This window comes from Cavia porcellus, unplaced genomic scaffold, assembly GCF_034190915.1.
Source record: "Cavia porcellus strain 051 isolate PalLab524CR breed Dunkin Hartley unplaced genomic scaffold, mCavPor4.1 scaffold_6, whole genome shotgun sequence".
Lineage (NCBI taxonomy): Eukaryota > Metazoa > Chordata > Mammalia > Rodentia > Caviidae > Cavia > Cavia porcellus.
In genome coordinates this window covers 12,981,918-13,004,923 of record NW_026947489.1, presented here as the reverse complement: position 1 = coordinate 13,004,923, position 23,006 = coordinate 12,981,918, and the positions used below count along the sequence as shown (strand labels likewise).

General features: G+C 40.8%; 1 long non-coding RNA gene across 6 annotated transcripts in view; it reads right to left on the bottom strand.

Annotated features, from left to right (window-relative positions):
• LOC106028886 (uncharacterized) overlaps window positions 1-23,006 on the bottom strand; it is a 110,435-nt gene that overhangs the window by 7,889 nt on the left and 79,540 nt on the right. For 5 of the 6 annotated variants that reach the window (XR_010047944.1, XR_001202519.2, XR_010047943.1 and 2 more), the window contains 2 exons: window positions 7,217-7,329; window positions 5,909-6,033 (listed from right to left, as the gene is read on the bottom strand). This is a non-coding gene — a long non-coding RNA (uncharacterized LOC106028886). Of the gene's footprint in view, window positions 1-5,908; window positions 6,034-7,216; window positions 7,330-12,137; window positions 13,687-23,006 lie in introns of those variants that run through there. The other variant, XR_010047940.1, reaches the window with a different exon arrangement.

Sequence of the window (23,006 nt, the reverse complement as noted above, 5' to 3'; positions counted from 1 at the left end):
CCTGGCAGTTGAGAGACTTGTCACAGGATTACTAAAATTGCCACTATGCTAAAAATGTGTAGACCTGTAAAATGCATAAATCCGTAGATCAAATACATATTGCAAAGCATGGATAACAAAAATATAATGTCTCACCCTCATGTAGAGTATGCAGCTTTCTCTGATGATCCCAGAAAATGGTCTGCTTTTTTTTTTTTTTTTCTGTTTTGCAATCCTGATTAAATCTAGGGGATGTAGAGCTATATCCTCAGATCTTTTTCTTTTGAGACTGTCTCACTAAGTTATGAAGACTGACCTTAAAGTTGCAATTCTCCTGCCTCAGCCTTCCAAGCAGCAGGAGTTTCAAGAAAGCCATAGACTGGTTTAAAATAAGCAAGTTTTTGAAACACATGCTGACTTTCCTATAATTGTTTTGTGGAAAGGGGTAGGACCTCCTTTCTGAAGACATTTGCAAATATTTCCACACAAGTGACACTCTAGCAGTTCAAACGTATCACACCGAACAAAAAATATCTGCTGAAATATCAGTTTTACTTAGGCAAAAGCAAGGTTTGTTAGGACAAGTGAAGCTGGGAATTCTTCCCAAATTTGGGACCACACAAGCAGCCCCAGCAGGTACTTGGTGAGGGTTGTGGGGAGAGACAGATTGATGCAGAATGAGTGGCAGAATGTGGCAACGAGGAAACAGAGGTGTCCTTTAATAAGTTACCAGAGTGAATTCAGAATATCCAAAGCCCACTGGCAAGGAAGTTTGCTCTCTCAGGGGCTCCAAGCCTGTAGTTTGGTAAGAAGAGAGGTTTGTGTGGACAGTAGAGACCTTCTCAAGTGTCAAATGGTGGGCACTAGAAAATAATATTTCCAGTTACAAATTCTTTCCTGGATCCTTCTCTGCACCCAACACAAGGATGGGTACTAGGCATTTTTGTTAGCTCACACAAAACCTGACGGCTCCATGTTTAGATGAGAAATGGTCTGTCTTGCTCAAACTGGGATAAATTGTTGAAAGCAGTACAAATGCTTAAGCGTCTTCTTCAGGATCGGGAAATCATCTATCATTTGGACTTTGAGTTGGAGCATTCCAAAGGAGAAACTTGCTTTCTACCGTTCCGCTGCTACACTGGGAATAAAGACGGCTGTTGAAAGAGATGCGTTAACAGTATCTGGATGAGAGATTAACTCTACAAGGGGCAGAGGAAATCGCCTATTTCCCCTTGTCCAACCCACTCAGCTCAAACCACCCCAAACTGCCAGTGGATTTGAAATGAGAGGAAGCAGCTAATTTTATAACCAATAACAACACTGAATGCTAAGGATGTTAAGATAAGGGTAATTCAACTCATGTTTCTAACTACGAGGAGATCAGAAGCAGGGATCAGAGAGGCACCAGCAATCTTGGATGTTCCAGACCACACATTTTCAGAGCCTCTTCTCTAAGTGGGCATCCTTCTCCTGCTTAGAGTTTGACTGGTGCTTCTTTAGCATAGTTGGAGCTCCGCAAAAGTGTCCGCGTGGCACAAATCCTGCCAGTCTTCTGAGAGATGCGTGGCCATCAGTTTCTGAGAGGTGAGGAGAGGCAGACTGCACGGTCTGCTTTTCCACAGCTCTGAACATCAGGCCACCACCGAGTGACCTGAGGTCCACAGAAGCCCCTCCTCACGTGGGCTCTCTGCCCCTTTCCCAGGTAAAGTCCTTCAACAAGATCGCAGTGATTTCAGTCCAGCAGTACTAGAAGTCAGGCTGGCAAAGTGGTCCATTTGTACTGGGCGCCCCTGGACAGTTGCCATACGTTCAAACATTATTTTTCACCTCTAGGCTTCGATAGGTGGCTTTCTTTGAGGGGAGCTCCTGTTTCACTGAATATCATATACACATACCACATGCGCCATGAAAGAATTAGCCCAATTTTTTGCCAGATTTTGGCATGTTGCCTGTGGCCAAGGTCATTGGGAATTAGTGGCTCTTTTCATGTGACTAAATGTCAGGAAACATATTGCTACTTCTCGAGAAATGGCTCACTTTCATCCCACAGCAGAGAGCTGAGTTCTGGTCCCTGGGATTACTCAGGGACCTGCTACCAACGCACAAAGAACAAAAAAAATCTCCTACCTAAAATAGGAACCTGCCCCTTGTTTCAGTGGCATTGATTTCCGCTGAAGATCTGTAAAAACTTTGCCATCTCTTGGGAATGTTCAGTTCGGCAATTGTCATTCAGGTTCCAGACAAAAGGCAAGTGACACATGCTTTATGCTAATCCAATACCCCCACCCCTTGACTTACAGGTCCTTAATCACTCTAAAACCGCACACTTCCCCAGAGTTCTCTTCATCTGCTTAAGCCTAAATTCGTGCCTGCAGGTGGAGAAAGACTGGATACTACTGCTCGATCGCTGGTGATAATATTTCTACATCCATTGTTAAGCTTCTTAAGTTTCTTCTTCACTTTAGAGAGTTTAGCGTATCATTTGCTGAAACCCTGTGTTCACTGTGCCTCAGGTAAAGTAAGATTCGATACCATGTTCCAGGGAGATTATCTGGGACTAAGATGCTGAAGGAGTAGATCAAGGACGCTCAGCCAGTTCCTCAGCAAATGCACCTTTATAAACTCTCCAGGGTAAAGTGGGTCGCTGGGTGTTGTTCTGAGACATCTGGAAAAGTCAGCCGGGTAGAGGAGGCTGTTAGAGTGCTTTGTGCTGAGCCTCGGGGCTGTAATGCAAACCTGGCTGTGACACACCACAAGTGACTAAGACCCATCCCCTTGGAAGGGGGACCCCAAACTATTTGTCACCTGCTTGGACTTGGAATAAGAAGAGTCTGGAAAGGATCCTGAGTTCCGGTGGGTGCTACTGACCTCACAGGGCCCTGGGGTGCCTTCTTAGTACTCTTGAAAACCAGGGAGCTAACTGCGGCTGACCTGAATATCCATCTTCTAACACCCATGCGGGATAATTCTAGAAACTGAAAGCAAGGCAGAGAGGTGGTTCCCTTGCTGGAGGGACAGAGAGAAGGGGACATGTTGGTCATGGTGCATGGAGTTTCATTTTATGGAGGATAAATAAATTCTGATAGTATACATTGCATTGTGTAATTGAAGTGTGCATAGAGACTAGATTTTAAATACTTTGACCACAAGGACATTAAAAAATAATAATAATAATAACTCTGGGACGATGGGAAACCCTACTTTGTACATCTTTTTTTTTTTTTTTTTTTTTTTTTTTGGATTTTTTACCAGTACCAGGGATAAAACTCACGACCACAGGCTTGCAAGGCAGGCGCTCATGCCGCTGAGCTAAGTCTCCAGACCCTAAGGTATTCTTTTTTCTTTTTTTTTTTTTTTTTTTTTTGTATTCACTTTGCACATCTTGACTACACATCAGTGTTTTTTGATGATGCTTCAGTAAAACAGATTGAGCTGGAATGGAGTAGAGTACTGAGTCACTGCAAACACCATCCTGTGAGGACCCACCCCGTCCATGTAGCACACGACATAGCCTCTACCTATATCTGGATTCCTTGACAAACACCATGTGCTTTACAAGCACCCAACAAATTGTCTGGCCCTCCTAGACCTCAGTTATTGGCTTCAGGGTTTTCCACTTGCCAGGCATGGTGGCACACACCCTTAATCCCAGCCCTGGGGAGGCTGAGGCAGGAGAATCACCACCAGTTCGAGGTAGGTTGAGATACACAGTGAGCTCAAGGATAGGCTGCACGACATAGCAAGACCTGCTCAAAACACCAAAAAATATTTTTTTTCCTCTTTGTTTGAGATGGGGTCTCACTGGATAACCCATATTGACCTAACAGTCAGATTTTCCTGTCTCAGCCTCGTCACTGAGTTTACTGCTATACACTGCCATACATGGCCAGAAACATATTTTTTATCAGCGATTCAGACTTTTCAGGTATAAAAAACCCTTCCTTAAACGGTTTTACTTCCAAGCCAGGCTTTACTTCTTAAGTAGTTGAGCAATCTACTTTCCATTCCTTTAAAACATGAACTAAGAAAGCAAATGAGAGGTTTTCCTTAAGGGGCACACAGAGAGTTAAACAAACAGGCCCTCCCCACTAGACATTTTACACTTTACTTCTTGATTAGCGCAAGTGTTCCTTTAAATTAAGACAATATGCTCGCAGCGATGAGCTGCCTTGGCCATCTATCTTCCTCCTGTGATCTGGCTCTCATTGAGCTGCAATGAAGCCATTTCTTCTGCCTGGGGCTGATTAAATAGCGTAAGCCCCGTTCTCTAAAGAGATCTGAAGATTCTTTGCAGAGCACGTGTCTGCCCGGCACCTGCAGACTCCACATCTCGGTTGCCATCGTAAGTGAGGCATCTGTTCCCGAGAGGTGGTCTCTTTACATCACCTAGTATCTTGCTGGTCAGAGCACAGACAGCTCATTCACTACCTGAGGCTGCCACTCAACAGGTAATCAATGGTCGCAGGGGAAGTGTTGTCCTGATCAAGAGTGAAAGGGTTACTTCTTTGGGCAAAAACTTGTGACTTTGGTAAAAAGCCTTTATGGATCCCAACATATGATCTTCTAATAAGCACACATCAGGGAGGGTAAAAGGAAACCTTTGAAATAAGGCAATTCTTTATTTGACCCCTCTTCTGTTCATTGATGCTATTGATGCCCAGTGCCAAAAACTGTGGTAAGACCTGAATATGAAAAACAGCCCCTGGCGTTCTCCAAGTCGCCTGTGAGTGATAGACACAGACATTAAACCACTAATGATTAATGAGTGTGCAATTAGCAGGGGGTGGAGCTTCCCAGATGGAAAGTCACCCTGGGAGTATCCAAGATGGAGGTCTGATGTCTCAGGGCTGCAGGAATGACTCCCTTGGGGAAGTGACATTTAAGCTGACACCCCAAGAAGAAAGAATGGTAAGTTCATACAAGGTCCAAATGGTGTTTTTCAGCCAAAGAAACATATTCAAAAAAATAAAGTGGGCACTTGGTGCATGTGAAGAGGATGAAAGAGAGAGAGAGGAGATGGAGCTGGTGACATGGGCAGGGATCAACTTCACAAGGTCTTTGGACAGGTTTTATCCCACAAGTGTGGCATGCACAGGTGGGGGGAGGTAAACCAGGAAGAGAAAGCGTCATTGCCACCAGAGTTTTCCTGTCAGTTACTGAGCAGGAGCCAGCGAGCACTTTCCTTGCATTGCACAGACATCTGTGACTTCGATGTCCCTTCTAAGCTCCCTTCCAAGTGAACCATTTTTGCAGATGAGGAAAGTAGGATTCGGAGAGGGTAAGTGTCGGCCGCACTCACACAGCTGCCATCACAGATCAGCTTCCTAACCCAGGCTGCCGCGCCAGCTGAACCCCGGTGTCTCCTCTGAATCAAACCCTGCCCGACACGTGCACTGAACCATCAACTGCAGAGCCCTTGTGACACTAATGCACATTTGACTTTCTTCTAGCTGTCTGACCCTCTAGGAGAATTTGATCTCCAAGGTGTTGGTTGACAAGCTGAAGATGGTAACAGCTTCATGTCTGATATCATAAAAATTAAAGATACAGTGGTTCATGGGTTTAATTAATTCTACAATTCTGGAGGAAATGGCTCAGTCCTGTTCATTACCTGATGTGGAGTTTACCAATGGCAAAATTTTGCTGAGCAGTTCTGCTCAGGAAATAAATTACTCCTGGTCAGAAATGCTCAGAAAGCAAAGTGTGGCCTCTTCTAGTGAACTCACCTCTCCCTTACAAAGGAGCCCTAGAAAGAAAGTCCTAACCTACGGCTTTGTAGAAACTCAAAGGCTGGTGTCTGGAATTAGATCCAGGTTTGTCCTAAATGGGTTTTGGCATGAATGTGAAGAAACAGTTTTGTTTATTCTTATTTATTTTTTACACTAGAGAGACAATGTCATATTTACAAATGTGAGTCTGATTTATTTACCTTATGAGGACAGTCTCAAGTTGCCTCCATTTACTTATAAAAGCCTCAAGATCATCCTTTTGATAGCTGAGTAATATTCCATTGTATAAAATACCACATCGTTTTCATCCATGCTGCTGTTGCTGCTGATTTATAAATATGAACAAAAAATTCGTAAGAATATAATATTACAATATAAATATAACATAGATGACTACATAAGATCCAAATTATCCTCCAAATGAAGGAAAAAAATACAGAAAATATATAAATGGAGGAAGTTATCAGAACAAGACCATCTGCTCCTTTGATGGTTTCTAGACTTAGTACACCACGCACCTCACCCTTCCCGTGCCACTTGTGACCCAGTGTCTTGGTTACTTTTCTCTCATTGCTGGGACAAATATCCAACACCCAAAATGAAGAAAGGAAAAGTTTATTTAGCTCACTCTTTGTGGAGGTTTCAGTCCATAATCAGCTGACTCTAAGGCAGGACAGCACGGTATTGGGGCAACACTTCAAGGCAGCAGCCAGAGCAAAAGTGGGGAACAAGCCTCTTCTCCTCTCCTCCTTATCTTGTACACAGGCCACCCTCACCCTACCCAGGGCTGGTGGCCCACTCAAAATCTCTATGCCCTCCTCTTGCACAGAATGAGAATGTTTACTAAGTAAGGATCCTGGCTCCCTGCTGAGTCTCTCAATTAAACTTCTAAACTTCTCAAGTTGACACAGTGTATCAACCATAACACCCAGCATACACAGAAGGTTCACAAAATTGCTTTATAAAGTGAAAACAAAATGCCTTTAATGGCCCCTGCCCAGTGCTTGGCAATAATAAAACTGCAAGCTTAAATCACCCAGGGTGACTTCTACGTTGCTGCATAGCACGACTATAATCACAAAAGGTCATGAAGATCTCACATTTCGGAACAATCACCAAAACCTGCCCATAAGGGCAAGAAGTTCAAGTAATCTGAGATAACCAAAAGTTCCAGAAAGTTTAATCCTCTGGGGGGTGGGAAGATCTATTCTCCTCTCACAGAATTTTTCTCTCATCACATTAATTCCACCATCATCCCTTTCTTCTCATGTGTCACCCACACTCTACTCTTGCCCTTTGCTATCCTGTCCCTGCAATCACATAGTATCTGCTCAATAAAATGTTTGCTAAGTTGGATGGGCACAGAGTAACAAGTAGCACAATACCGAGGGAAAGCCAGGCTGTTATATGCCCATCCCAGGGGACAGTCAGATAAAGATTACTGTGTTGGCACCCACTGTCCCTATTACACTGCTGCCCCGTGGGACAAGTCGGTAAGGTTCACTCACCATCGTCCTGTGTGTAGTTTGAAGAATCTCCGGTCCCAGCGGTAAGGCGACAGCTCAGCTAGGGAAGCCTTGTGTCTCCTAGGAAGACTTTATTGACCGTCACTAACCTGACCCTGGAACGCAAGCAAGCAGTGGTCAGTAGAGCTTGGTCCTGCCAGCCTCGTGGGGGAGGGGGTGGATCAAACGACAGACAAGAAAGGAATCACCGTGGGTCCTTTCTCACAGGCTCAAACCCAGCATCAGTTAAATGACTGTGAGACATGCCCTGTCTGGCCACGGCTGGACACACACAGTTTCACTCAAACCATCATATAAAATTTTACACCTTTAAAAGAAAAAACAAATAACCTATAAACTGTCTTTTATTCAAACTTTATAAATTTGGAATCAGACATTATTAACAGCATCAGAGCAGTGTTCCTGATTTTTTTATCCACCGCCCTCTTCCTGGGTTTAACAGGTATGAGACAGGACCACAAGATCACAGGCTGTGTGGACGGATGTCTCACGTCTGCAGCCCAGGTAAAGGATGGTGCAGGGTCTTTGCCAAAACTACTTAAAGTAGATTATGTAGCTGCATTTGGTTTTCAATAAATGCATGAAAAAAATCTCTGAGATTTACAAACAAAAAATTCTTACTTCAGAGCTCAAAGGCAAAAGAACCTTCACTGACTGCTAGACATACTACAACTTGAATGTTATAGGAACATAGAATATATTTATTGTTCCTAGGCTCAAAATTTCCATTCCACTCCATTCGAACACTGATTTGGAGCATCAGTAACACCGCCAAAGAGATCCTATGACCTTAACGCAGAGTAAATATGAAGATAGGAAATAAATGTCACCTATTTTTAAAGTTCTCTGCATGCAAATATCACGCAGAAGTCACGACTATCTCCTCCTATACCACTTCAACATCTGGGCCAGACCCCAAAGAACTTCAGGGCAAAGTCGTTTTGATCTTTCCCAGATTTAAAGTTTTACTTTGCATGATGGTGTCTGTATTTATAGCTATCAGCAATAGGTAATAAATTTCTTAAAAGTCCAGTAGAATCAGAACCACAAAAACACAAAAGAAACTTCTCATAAAGCCTCAGGGTCTATTTTACCCACTAAGGAACAACCATCACTCTGTTCTTAAGCCATCACACAGAATGATCCCCTACAATGACTTATGCTAACAGCCACAAAACCGGGTGCTAGGACTTCAGCTTCAGACCTCTTACCCTGCTACCTTCAAACCGTTTATTTGCATGAATTTATGTCAGAGTTGCAGGCGTTTTGACAGGAAGAGTTGTTTGGAGTGGCACAGGATTCCGGAGAGGAATCTGAGCCCAGGTATTAGCAATGGAATCAGATTGTTGTGGATTAACTAATAGTCCACTGGTAACCCCCAGCTGAGCTGAATCAGTGTGGTTCTAGGGTATGGAAGGCCCACTTGAGGATTGTTGCCAACAGCCTAAAAGCAGAACTAGAGGGGAAGATGGTGCACTGTTGATTCTCCTGGAGAAGCTTCTTGTGCTGGCTTTCCTGATATGAACTTGGCTGTTATCATCGGAGGAGCTCAGGTCCTCACTATCACTGAGGATGACTGCAGTTCTTCTGAAGGGAGCCCTGGTCCTTACCTGGAGCATCGCTTCCTGGCTCCAGTGCAGATCCTTCAGCCTGCTGGCACAGATCCTTCAGCCCACGGACACAGACTTTCCAGCTCCCACTGCTGACCTTTGGGCCTTCCTGGTACAGATCCTTAATACAGACTTGCAGGAGACATTCTCATGGACTCTAGGTCTTCAGATGGACTTCTACAGGACACTGTCATGGGATCAAGGCCCTCAGATGGAATCTTTGGGTGTCTAGTGTGTGCAAAAGTCTTCCACACATTTACATTTGACTCTTTGAATGTTATAAAATAATACTTTAAATTATGTGTCTTGTATTAAATCTTTTCCCTTGTAAACTCTGACACACAGCTGCTATGTGGTTCTAAGACACCACAGGAAACTGAAACCAGAAGATGTTATATGAAGACAGAAGTAGCAAGATGAACGGCTTTGATGAAAGCCACGTCAGTCTCTTTATCCAAAGGGCGCTACCTGCGTGGTAAAGAGATGAAGTTTGACACGCAGACAGGAAGGCCAGCCCCCTGCAGCCACCATAGAGCTCACAGCAAGTCTGCCTCTCCTTCTGGGACAGCAGTGGAGAACTCCTGGCCCAGGGGAGCCCGGATGGAGCCATGGAGGGGACCAGGGTATGCTCAGGAGGACCTGGTGGCAGCCACAAGGACTCTCAGGAGCTATCCATGCTAATTTAGTTTCCTGTATGCCCACAGCTAAGCAAGGCCTAGGGACATCCAGATGCCCTTTATGTATAAAATATTGGGTTGAACACACATCATCCCCAGAAGAACATGAATAATATTGACTAAGCCTAAATTTAAAATTCGAGCAAGTAACTGAAATACTTCTTGATAATATGAAGTGTAATGGTGCAGGACTTCGTTGTTATTCTTCTTTCTAGAACAGATGATTCAACAATATTTCCTTGGGGAGGCTGAGGCAGAAGGATCTCAGCTTTGAGATTCATCCTGGCCACTGTGTGACTTAGTGAAGTCCTGTCTCAAAATAAAATTTCTTTAAAAGTCTGAGAATGGAGGGTCAGGGATGTAACTCAGCAGCACAGCTCCTCACAAGATCCTGAGTTCAATTCCCAATAACCAGAAAACAGACAAAGGTCTGGGAACGTAGATGAATGTAATGGCCTAGGTTCTATCTCTAGCACTGTAAAAAAAAAAAAAGCAAAACAAAACAAAACAAACAAACAAAGAAAAACCTATGCATGCTGTATTAGTAAATAATTTGCAGGGCTGGGAGTTTAGCTCAGTGGTGTAAGTGCCTACTTGGCAGACATGAGGTTGTGAGTTCAATCCCGGGCACTAAAATAAATAAATAATTTGTAATATACCTTAATATAGCTTCTAAGGACATTTCATTTGCTTATGTAATGCAACTGTTTTAAGCATTAGGAGACTACATCTTTCAAAATTCCATTCATTATTCACAAAACCCAAAAATTATGGTTCAAATTCATGTAACAATTGCAATCCATAATCATGAGTAGCGATGTGCAAGTCTAGAATGTGGCATTCACCTTGATGTCCACTAAAGGACAAAGGTTAAGTAGTCTTATTGAACTGAAGAATCTACAAAGGAAAATGATCAGTCAACCAGTAATACCAAATGAGAAAAATATTCTTGTGTGTGTGTGTGTGTGTGTGTGTGTGTGTGTGTCTGTGTGTGTGTGTATGCGTTGCAACATGAGATCTCACCTAAAAAGAAGAGAAAAAATTGAAAGTATTTCTTCCAATTTCCAGCAGGAGCTCTGTTGGGAAATAATTCAAATACTGAAGAAAGTTCTATTTTAAAATATTGTTAAAACAACAGAACATGGATTGTGGGGAAGTATTGGAACTTCTCCCTGTGACACATATATTGCTTCTTATAAAAAAGACCGTGGGGTATTTGCAATTATATGTCTCACTTATTTCACTTAATACTAACATTATGTTCTCATATTGCATCCTTTGCGTACAGATGTCTCAAGTTTATCCTTACAGCATAGTAGTATCCCATTGTGTATCAATGCCACATTTTCTCTATCCATCAGTTGATGGATATATATGCTGTTTCTAAGACCTAGCTAATGTATTATAAATTGTGCTGCTATAAACAAGGATATGCATGTATCCTAAAAGGAGATAGCTAGGTCAAGTGGAATTTCCATTTTTCGTTTTTTGAGCCTTCTCCACACTGACTTCCATAGTGTTTGTACTAATTTACATTCTTATCAGCAAAATAGAAGACATTTGCTTTTCTTTTCCCCACATCCTCACCAGCATTTATTATTATTAGATTTTTGTTTGCTTATTCTACTAGCTTATCTTACTTTGTTGAAAAGAAAGTTTTGTGTTATTGTTTCTTTTTTGTAAGAATGTTTTTTTTGGTTTAGGCCTTATATGCTGAGTAATTACCTTAAAGGTAGCAATAGTATATTAAGTATTGATAATTTTTTATTATTTTGTTATGAATTTTTTTCATAAAATAAAAAAGTAAAAACAAGGCAATTTCATAATTTTTTTGTACCAGGAATGGAACTCATAACATAACACTTGCCAGGCAAACACTGTGCCACTGAGGTATATCCCAGTCCTTTCTTTTTTCTTTCTTTCTTTCTTTTTTTTTTTTTTTTTAATGAGAGAAATTGTCTCACTCTCTAAGCCTTTTTAAAATATTTTATTTTATTTTTTGTACTGGGACTTGAACTCAGGACCTTGTGCTTGCCAGGCAGATGCTGTGCCACTGAGCTATATCCTCAGACCTTAAAGAAAGGAAAAAGAAAATTTAGCTAAGGTAATTATACCAGTTTCTTTTCGTTCACTAGAAAGAACACTTTGTGCTTATATCTTTTGATCAATTTTGCATGTCTATGTCTTGTGATCTAAGAAACTACTTTGGAGATAACAGTATGTAACACATTAACCATTGTTAATTTCCTATTATATTGTTTTGAAATTCTGTATCATAAAAAAATCAAAAACAGATAGTTTTGTATGCTTTTGATTTGTTTTTGATTTGTTATGACAGAAGTATTAAAATGTATATTTGTGCAACTAAATGAATCTTTCCTTTCATACTAGTTATCAAGTGAGGTATATATCCCCAGAACTGGATGACACATGTATAGATCCAAAATTAAAATATAGATTGATGGGGGCTGGGGATTTAGCTCAGCAAAAAAAAAAAAAAAATATATATATATATATATATATATATATATATTGCCAGCAAACTTTGGCAAATTGGTAAATTGAGTACTTTTCTGTCCTAGTAATTTATGGAAAATGAAGAATGTACCATCCCCTTAACACTGTTGTGAAACACTTTTATTTCTTTGTGATTCAAAATTATTTCCCTGCGCAAAGAGGGATCTGATCACAAATGCATATTTTTGCATTTTGAAAGCTCGTTTTTGTGGTGAAAAAAATCTATAAACAATAAAAAGCCTTTTAGATGTGTCAAGCTCAACAGCGTGTCAATGTGACTAACAAGAAACATGGTCTTGCAGGAGGTCCACTTTTAAAAACATTTTAAATGATCAAGGACATAAAAAAAGAATTTCCTTCAAATTTTTCCTTTTGATACCCAGTGATATGTTAAGGACACAAAAATAAGAAAGAAATTCTTGTCAAAACAATGGTTCATCTCCCATGATTAGGTCTGTTTACATGTACAACAGCTGTGACCAAAATTCAAAGTAGCTCTACTTCCAATCTTGATTAAAGACATTCAAGACCAGACCACGTTTGTGTGTCTTTAAAAAAAGTGTTTTAACTTTTCTGCAGGGACAAATGTGTTTCCCAGTCACTCATCCATGATGCTGAATTTTGCAGTTATTGCCAAATATGGAAAACTTTGGAAAAAATTAACTGCAGTAGCCAACAATGAAGGAATATTGCATGGCAGCATAGATTTACTGTATCAAATTGGGTGATTCAGGCAAATCATTGAGTCTAGCGGTGAAAATTCCTTCATATTAATGTAGTGATAATAATATAAATAGTAATAGCATTAGTGATAGCAAAGGCTATCATTCTGAGGGATTTTATTGTCTAGCTGCTATTCTAAGCACCTGACATGATTTGCTGATTTATTACATACAATAATCAGTTGACATAGACATTATCACCTCTACAAATAAAAACTGAAGGCACAAAGTGGCAAATTGCCCAAAGTCACCCAGATTATCAGCCTATTAATAAACATCAGCCTTAAAATAATTCCTCATACCCTCACACAAATGTAGTCATAAATGAAAAAGTTGGCAGAAAACTGATTAATTACTCCTTACTTACATAGCATACGTCCAAAATACAGCCGTGTTACCTTTTAGTTACTGAAGTAATGGTGTACACACATACACACAAATACAAACATGCACACACACATATAAACACACATATTCATACAAACTTTTTCAGATATGCAGTGATGTGGCAAGTATGCTTGAACAAGTACGTAGGTTTCTTTCTTTGAAATGAGTCATAAGGTTTTATTATGCACAGGAACTTTCTGCCATAAAGTAAACACGTACTGAATGTTTGATAAATGAATGCATGTTCCTCAGTGTGCCAGTGTTTGTCTTCCTTGCTTGGCACATTACTCAGAAATCTTAGATTTGTGGGTGACAGAAAATGGACTTGAGCCTTCTACAGTCCAGCCAGGGAGCCGATGCGTCCCCAGAGGGGATGAATGCAATTTTCAGGCTTTGGCGAGGGCTGACTCCTCACTGGCTCCTGGTCATCGCATCCAGCTCCTGCTTGCTCCTGCTCTGGGCTCCATCGTCTCTCCTCACCGGCAGCCCTCTTGGTCAGGCTCCTGTCATCAGCAGTTACTGTTTTCTATGCAGCTGTTCTAGAAAAGAGAGCACATCTTTCTTTTTATCTTCAAAGGCATTTCATGAAAGCCTTGGGTTGGGATAGCCAGGCTGCACATCCGTCTTCAAACCAATCACTTCCTTCTCGTGGATAAGGCATTCAGTTGGCCAAGAAACAAGAGGAAGAGGAAAGGAAGAAAGAGAGAAAACTCATAGAAAAAAGAAAAGGATGGTGACAGATGGAATAGAAACATAAGTATTATCTCTTAGAAGTATCCAGCTGAATTTCATTCTCAGTGCTATACCACAAAAAAAAAAAAAAAGAAAAAGCCTCCTGTAACAAGTAACACAGCACATCATTCCATGTTCTCTTCAGTCTCTATTTGTGCTGGTCAAATATATTATATTCAGGGGAAATGGGCACTGAGCTGGGAACAGGACAAATCTTCTAGGAATGATGTCACTCACGAGGGAAATTGTTGCTTCCCCTGCTCTGCTGTACTTGGTGGTAATTAAGATCACTTCTACAGTGACCATTATATCATTCCAACAACCTCACATTCATATTTAAAAATGATAAGTTGACAAAAGCGTACTACAAAGCGTGCACCATGACACGCTTGCCATGTCTTTCTCAGCCTCTAGGGAAGTGACAGGAGTTCCCCTGTGGTCCTGTCTCACACAGGGAGCTCCTCCTGCCTGGCTGCATACAAAGGTCTCATTGATGACAAAAAGAATCACACTTACACAGAGGGCCGAAGGGCTGGGAATCCAGGAAATTCTCAACTGTTTTAACAAGAATGAGCACCACACCTTCTGAGAGCTCCAGAGTGACCAAGTCACAAAAGGTGGGTCTGGGAGGAGAAATGGGAAGAACTCTGCAAGTGCCTTAAGGCGACTAACTTAGGAGAGATTGAGCGTTCTGATAGAAGCAGAGGAGTTTGGGTCTCAGGCCACTGCTTGCAGCTGGTCTCCCATTTTTGAGAGGAAAGAGAAAGAGAGAGAGAGAGAGAGAGAGAGAGAGAGAGAGAGAGAGAGAGAGAGAGAGAGATTATTCCATAGCCACCTAGATACTACTTCTCATGCCCTGACCCTGAGGTTCACAAGCTATGAATTAGAGATTCTCTTTTCCCTGAATATTTGTTGTTGTTGTTGCTGTCGTTGAGCTTTTATTTTTTCTTTTAGTCCCAGGAACATAATGTTGAATACGCTGTGCTCCGTGACTCAGCTCCTACACACTATCATTATGTGATTGTGCTGGGTTCTTATTTATTATTTCTACCCCCATCCCCTGCCATGCCCTCCCTCAGCCTGGGAGCAGTGGCATGATGATGTTCCATACCCTTAAATTGGTGGGTGTTTTCTCATAGCACACATAGAGCTTCCTGATTTGCTGTGCTTTTGTCCTTATCACACACAGTTTAGTTTACATAAAAGGCACCCATAGACTTGACTGACTCTGTTTTCTTCCTGTCACCTTCACAGTGTAGCTGTGAAGCTTTGCCACCCCTGCATCAGGCTGTTGCGTGGTATTGCCAAAGAAGCCTTGCTGACACGATTGATCACCCACCAGCTCAGTGCCGAGGCCCCTCAGGACCACACATGACTCTGATCAGCACCCTCATCTGGCCCTGTGCGGGACATGTGTGAGAGTCTCTGGGATCTGCTCCCAGAATGTCCTGCTGGACCATGGGACTAAGGGATTTTTCTCTATCAGCTTCCCTGTCTAGGCAACCCTGTGAGACACCCAGGATAGCAACAGAACCAAGTTCATCATCTGAGACTCAAAAGAAGTGCGTGCTATGCCTGGCTTCGGAAACCTCATTGCTGTGCTTTGAACGTGTGCTGGGTGGATTTCAAAACTGTTTATGTGCCAGGAGTTCATTTTTCAGTGTAGTGTTTTGGTGGGGGTCACAGACCTTTAAGAGGTGAACCTTGTGCAAGGTTGGGACTGGCCCTTCCTCTTGCACTGGCTTCCTGTTTTTCCTTCTTGAATACCCTTGGCCACTGTAAGGCCAAGCCTCAGGTATTTCATTATAGTAACAGGAAGTAGAATAACACACTTACTAAAGAGGAGAGTTAGAATTCAAGGCCAAGGTTTTCTCATTGCTAGGATCAACACTTGCAATCTGCCTCACTGCCATGCACAGGGATTTCATGATACAGCGGCCTCGGCTAGGTGCCAGAAGGTCAGAATTAGGACTCCTTCTGGAAAGACAGGTTAGATATTCTATCATCCCTTCATCAAGCACCTCTGCTGCCTTCTCTACCCTGGGCTTTATGCCTGCTGGTCGTGCCGAGGAGATCCTGCCACAAGACCATTGTATAATCAGTGGGGAGAGGGAGCCCCATTGGCTGAGAGCCAGGCAAGCTTACTCCGCCTCACACCCCTGAAGCAAGCAGATTAACAGCCACCATCTGGCAACCAGAGGCTTTCTGTGCACATACTCCACCCCCTCCAGGGAGCCACACTGTGTCCAATACCAGTCAGACCCAATGAAACTTTGATGGCTCTATTAATGAAGATGAAAACTTGAGATATGCCAAATACAGATTAAATGACATCTTGGTAACGTGATTATCTCTGAATTACTAGCTACAGAGCAAGGCAGCCAAGTGACTAATCCTGGGAAAACCTGCGTGGCTTGCACAGAAGAGTCGCTACTTCTGACCACCCGAGCATCAGTCGCATTTACTAAGTGAAACATCCCAGTGTGGCTTCCTCTGCCGCAGAAATCACTCTTTTTCAGAGGAGATTTGATGTCTGCATCTCACAATCAGATTGATCAGTGACCAAATGAGCAGGAAGTTGCAGAGAAAATGGGGAACAATCACAAGAACCTGGCAAATTACACATATTAAAGTGATAAATTTTGTAAATTTGGCAGATAAGAAAAATGCAGAGAAAAGTCAAAAAGTTCTAAGTTCTATCATTTTCTCCAGCTTTCTTTCTACCTATGTGTTTAGTCGACTGCTATTTAGTAAGCTTTTCTATGCTAGAGCATTTAATATATCAGTGCATGCAATCTCCGTGGGATGAGCATTTCCTTTTCTGTTTATTTTATGTGAGCAATTTTAAGATTTAAAAGCATTAATAACATTTCTGGGGTTGAATATCTACTACCTGGCTAGCCTGAGAGGCACCCCCACTTCATTCTGTGACCACAGTCAGTAACTTCTGAAGAAAATACTGTGAGCTGATTTCCCAGTTTTAGGATGTTACAGGACATTTTGAGAAAACTCCAAGGGTTAGTTTCAAAACAACTGGAAAGCCAGTCTGAAGGGGAAGCCGTAAAAATTTCATCTTCTTTAAGGAATTGTGAAGTACTGATGGATTTGGAAGAGGGAGATTGTTAATGAATACCTATAAATAATTTGAAGAATAGAATGTCTTCAATTTAGCTGGGATTGTGTAAGAAAAATCTCTCTTTGGCAGCTCTGAAGTGGACTATGAAATCTCCAAGAAGTGCATTTAGCTACTAAATGATTAGAAATCATTCTGACAGTTTAGTCATAAGAGGCCAAGGACAAGAATTGGAGTAGCGGCACATGGTCTAAGTTGTCTGTTGTTCAAAGTCATATAAATGCATCTGCAGAGAGCTCGCACTTTCTCTTTTTTATTGAAGTACATTTGCCCACACATGCAATGGATGCGCTAAACGTGGGCTCTAAGAATCTTGATATACTGTACCTGTTTCAATCAGATGCATAATTGTGGCAGAACGTTATTATTTACTTTTCACTCTACGACTAGCAACTTTAATTTTTGGTTAAGCTCTTGAAATCTCTTTCTGGAGAAGCAAATGAGATCACATTCCCCATTCTCCTGGTTAAGAGTGTCATTATCACACTGTCGACTCTCAAACAATCAGCTAAATTCCACTGTCACTCCGAATCCCTTCTCTTCCTCTTGTGATAGGTTCACAAACTTATTCCATCTTCTGCCTTCTCAATGGGGAAAATTTTATAGAAACTACCATAAACGGCGCATAATTGTAAACGGCTTTAAAAAGCCATATGGAAGGATGAATAATATTCCTTTTTGTTTCCGTCGTTCCTAAACATTCTTTCGCTTTGTGTTTTTACAATACCTTTTACACCCAGCTTTGGTCGAATTGTCATTGGCCATTTGCCAGTTTGAAATGTTCTACAAAATGAATTGCTCCTTTTGTAAATAAGAAAAAACTCAGTAACTGTGGGAAATCCTGCTTTAAAGTACTGTGCTTGAGTCTGCTGGTTGGGAGCACTTTCCGAGGGGGAAGGGAGTACAGTGAGCTTGCTGTCTGTTCTGTATGTATAAATCATGATCCAGGTAATACTTGGTGCTTGCCTTCATATCTTCTAGCAGCTATAATTTGGAACATTGCAAATATTCTTTCTGGAAGGAATCACATATTTCCTGTTTCAGGATGTTCTTTCATTCTGGGTTAAAATTTCAAATAACACCAGTACCTGGTAGAAATTGGGACAAATTTTTAACCACTGATTTCAAGGCTGAAGTTTAATGAAGACAACATAGTATCCAAGGGAAAGTGTTTGCCCACTTTTATTGACTTCTCTCTCTTATAGTTTACTTTAAGAAGTTAATTTATTTCTGTTATAGTTTAGATGCTAATCTCTTCTAGTACTGTTCTCACAAGGGAACGTCTGATTTGGCCATGCAATCTTCTAGAAATATCTTCTTTAGAAATAGCTCTAAGTGGGATACCAAAGCCCAAATCAGAACTGTGAGACATTCTCAAACCAAGTGCTTATCAAAATTAACTCAAGAATGTACTACAGAACAAGTCACTCAGTGGAGCTGTTACTGTGTAAGTAACAGTGTTTGTGATTTTTAGGAAATTAGTGAAAATGGAAACACATAGAAAGTAAATTTTTGGAGACCTCCTTCTTTTTGATACATAAGAATTGAATCGAGGGACCACCAAGTGACATCCCCAACCGTTTTTACATTTTTCTTTTGATATACTACCTTTCTAAGTTTCTCAAGCTGGTCTTAAACTTAGGATGTTTTTATCTCAGCCTCCAAAGTACCTGGGATTCTATATCTGAGCCACCATGCATGCCCAAAGCTCACATTCTAAAAGGCATTGAATTAAATGTTTGTGGGCCATTAAAACAAATTGTATATAATAAAACACTATACATATATTAAGATAAATTTCCTTCCAATACTTTTCTTTCCAATATGGAATTCTTTTTGAATCATATACCTTAGCACAACAAATGATAAGGATAAAACAAAACAAAGAAAAACCCTACTGAAAAGATGAACTATTGGACTACAAGGACCTATGGTCTAGTAAAACAGTGTTTCTACACTTCCATTCATGATGTGAATTTCATTTTCACCTCTGAAAATTAGCTGAAATAAGATATTTTATGCCTAGATATATGAGCAGGAAATTGCCACTAGGTGTGAATAAGAGGCATCCACTCTCTTTATTCTAATGAAAATGCAATCAGTCATATTTACACTTAGAGGAGAAGACAACACACGCAAGGGACTCAAACATTTCAAGATGTACTATTAAAAATCAGCTCATGCTCAACCTGTAATGAGAGGAACCCTACTGATCAATGAATGTGATGTAACGAGAATCAAGCCTTGTGAATTTTAAGTGTCCCCACAGATTTTTTAAATATCATCTTACGGAAAATCAGTATAGATGCCTCTCTAAATTCAGAAGAAAAACATCTTGGCTCTCCTCGGTCACACTGAAAAGAACAGTAAGAGCTACTCAGAATCTCTACATGAAGGGATGTGATGCTTCCTGACTGCCAGCCAGATCACAGCCAAGAACTAAACAGAAACACAGTGACAAGGGCCTGGTGCATACGAGAAGGGATGAGTGTTCCTTTTCCTGTGTTATCTCTCATGGGATGCTTCACCCGAGGGAAAATCCATTTTTCAAAGACCATGGCCCAATATTACAGGATTTTACATGAAACAAAGTATCTGGAGAGGTGGATTTTGGTGGAAATTTTACCTAAAGCCACATTAGCTGATGTCACTACAAACAAATACAGCATCTTAAGGAACATTCAAAGAAGCGATGCTTAGGCTTTAGTGTTACCTGGGTTCGTATGCATGTGTGTTCACCTGTGTGTGGGTGTGTAACTGTGTGTGCTAATCCAAGTGTCTTCTGTGAAGGAACTTGGTCACAAAGCGCCTACCCCTTTAGAAGCCACTGTGTTTTGTTTCTATATGTGACATTTTGATACTTTGAACAACTACATTTGATTAAAATCTGTCAGATTTATCTTTTTAGCAGGAGAAAAGAAATATGTGTTTCTCCAGAAAGGAAATCAATGTGTCTTCATGATAGATGCAGAATGGAAGGCTGGATACTGTCGCTTTAAGTGATGAAGCCCAAAGACAGGGCAGCTGTCACTGCTGGCTGCTGACATCACTGTGGTGAGGCCCGGCCCTGCTTTAAATCTTATAATCTTTGTTTATAGGATAGACTTACAGTCACTGACCTAACAGTTATTACTCCAACTTGCTAAGTAACAAAGTCTCGCATCTGAGGCGTCCAGCTTTTGCTTTAGTTTTCTTTAACAGTGTCTGTAGCCAGGCTTCTGCTCTGCAGCTTGTCTGAAGGATGGAAAAGGAGACTCTCCTTTCCATAGCAAGGCATCGGCTCTCAAGCCCCATAATCTTACCAGGACTTCTCCTTTCTCAAGGCAAACACAAGGAGACCTTGCGAGCCAGCTGTTCCCAGGCGATGCCAGAGGCAAGCAAAGCAGGAAGCATCCTCCAAAGTCGATGAGAAGCTTGTTTTATGACCAAAATATGTCCAAAGGTCTCCTCCCTCTTGGAAAGCACTCACTTTCTCAGGAGCTCTTGGACTCCACATTGAGCTGGGCTGAGTAGAAAAGAGGGTCTTGTCTGGCACTGGAAGGTCGTAAGACTCTCCACTTAGAGATACTCCCAGCGGCAGACTCGTGTCCCATGCAGACAGCCAGAGGTGCAGAGGGGCACCTACACCTGCCCTCTGCAGGTGCAACCAGCAAAACCATTCTGATGAGATTATTAAACAATGGTAAAGTCTGGACCCCACATATCAGTTTAACTTTCCTTATTACTTGTCTTGTGAATAAACGTCAGTTTCTAGTGCTTATTTTTCCCTTTCTACTAGTTATGTTTTTAGACACAATAAAACATACTGAATGCATTTTTCTTCCTGATGATAGGGAATTGGTACAAACGCATATGGCACGTTGACCCTTGTTGCTTCCCCTTCACCTCCCCTCTCTTGCGTGTCGTCTCATCCCCACACTCCCTTTGCACCTCCACATCAGTCTTCTATTTGCAACCAATTTCAATAATCCATTTATATGCACAAGCCCTCCTAACTTCCTTTGAAATATGTTGGATTTTTTCTTTACTCGGCGAATGTTTCTAGAAGGTTCTTTGTAGATAGGCATGGGGGAGGGGGCTCTGCCTATTGATCCTGATGAAGCCATTGTCATTGCATTCAGAGCACTTAGGAGCCTGGATGGTATTTCTTATTTCTCATGCCTCTCCTCAGTTTGCATGCTAGAAATTAAACAAGCACAAATAACTAATATCTTTGTCTAACAACAAATGATTCTCTTCTCCAATGCCTGTCCTCTTCTGTTATCTCTATCCTGCAATCTCTATGCTGTAAGAAATCAGAGTATAAAAACCCACTGAGCATCAAAGATTATATGTAGCTTGCATGAGTTAACTGTATAAAATTGTAAAGACTAAGATAGGTTCTTGCATTCTGGTAATAGATCCTGTCTAGTTAGTGATATCATAAGCTTTCCATAAACTGATAGATTTCATTGCTACATTGTTTTATTGATTGAGTGTAGCAGATGTTCTAAGAAAGGCATTGTAAATTGATTTCCTTATTGTATGAACATCATAAAGTACACTTAATCCATCACATTTATATCTATACAATAACACTAACCAGTCAGTTTTTTTTTTAATTTCCATTATATGTATCTTTGTATTTCCTTTATAATGTTGTATTTCTTTAACTTTCTCTTTTTTTTTTTTACTTTGTCTTTTTCCCTTTTATCGGTACCAGGGATCGAACTCACGACTGCCTGCTTACAAGGCAGGCGCTTATGCCGCTGACCTAAATCCCCAGCCTCTTCTCTTCCTCTTCAATCAGACTTGATAGGATGAGGTCTAGATATTCCACATTTTTGAAGAAATTAATTTTCATTGTACATACTTCTTTTTTTCTTTTAGCTTTGTTAAATATCCTCCCTCTACATTACTATTTAATTTTGCTACTTTTGACTTTATTTTGTGCATTTTAAAATTTATTTTTCAGTTCTTATTCTTTAATGATAAATGTTTACTCTCCTAGGTCAAAGTTGACTCTTGTAACTAGATATCTTGATTTTGTTTTTTAACTTATTATTTGATAAACTACACTCATTCATATTTCTTGTAAAACTGATTTATTTTATTCCTGCATTTTATGTTTAATTTCTAATATTTGCATTTTTCTACTATTTATTTTTGGGCTGTTTTTCTGTTGTTTGGTAACCAAGTAAAATTTCTCTCTTTGGTCTTTTCCTTCCTTGGTAATTTAAAAAGTATTTCTGCCTGCTTGTGTCCATAAGTACTGAAGTTAGTTTTACCCCCTATTAGTATCATTATTAACGATGATTTTTTTCCCATCATGATTTCTGCTTTTGTGCAACCTTTAGCTCTTAACTTGATGTCTCTTATCTACAACATATCATTCTTTTCATTTCTTCTGCTCCAGTAATTGATACTTATCACAAAAGTACAAATTCCCACCAATATCACTGCATGATGTTTCATTTCTACCCATTTTGGTCTTGAATCCTTTTTTTAACTTAACTAGAATGCAGCTAGAGGATTTTCTGTAGTGTTCCTGTCAGACAACTATCTGCGTAGTATACACTGAGTTCTTCATCTCAAATTGATTTTTCTCTTGGACTAAATCAATTCTATTTTACTGATCAAGGGCTTCTTGGATCTCAGGACTTCTCACAATAGATTGTATCTCATCATCTTTGCCTTCCAGTAGACGTGACTCTGTGCACTTAATTTCACTCTCTTTTAGCTTTTAAAATTGTGAAAAGTGTGAGCCTGATTTTCCTGGACACTTAGCCCAATGTCCCTATCAGAAAATTTCAATTAGATTGAGAAGTTTGGGGAGAGAGAATTCTGTGCTTTGGTTTAGTTTTTGAAGTGTGGATGTTTTGTTGTTGTTTTCTTTTGCTTTGTTCTGCGTATAGAGTTATAGGTCGGGCCACCTGGGGAACACTGTGACATGGGATGTGTGGGAAAGAATGCTACTGAGTTCTTTTGGGAATTGTGCCTAGAAGGGATGAAGAA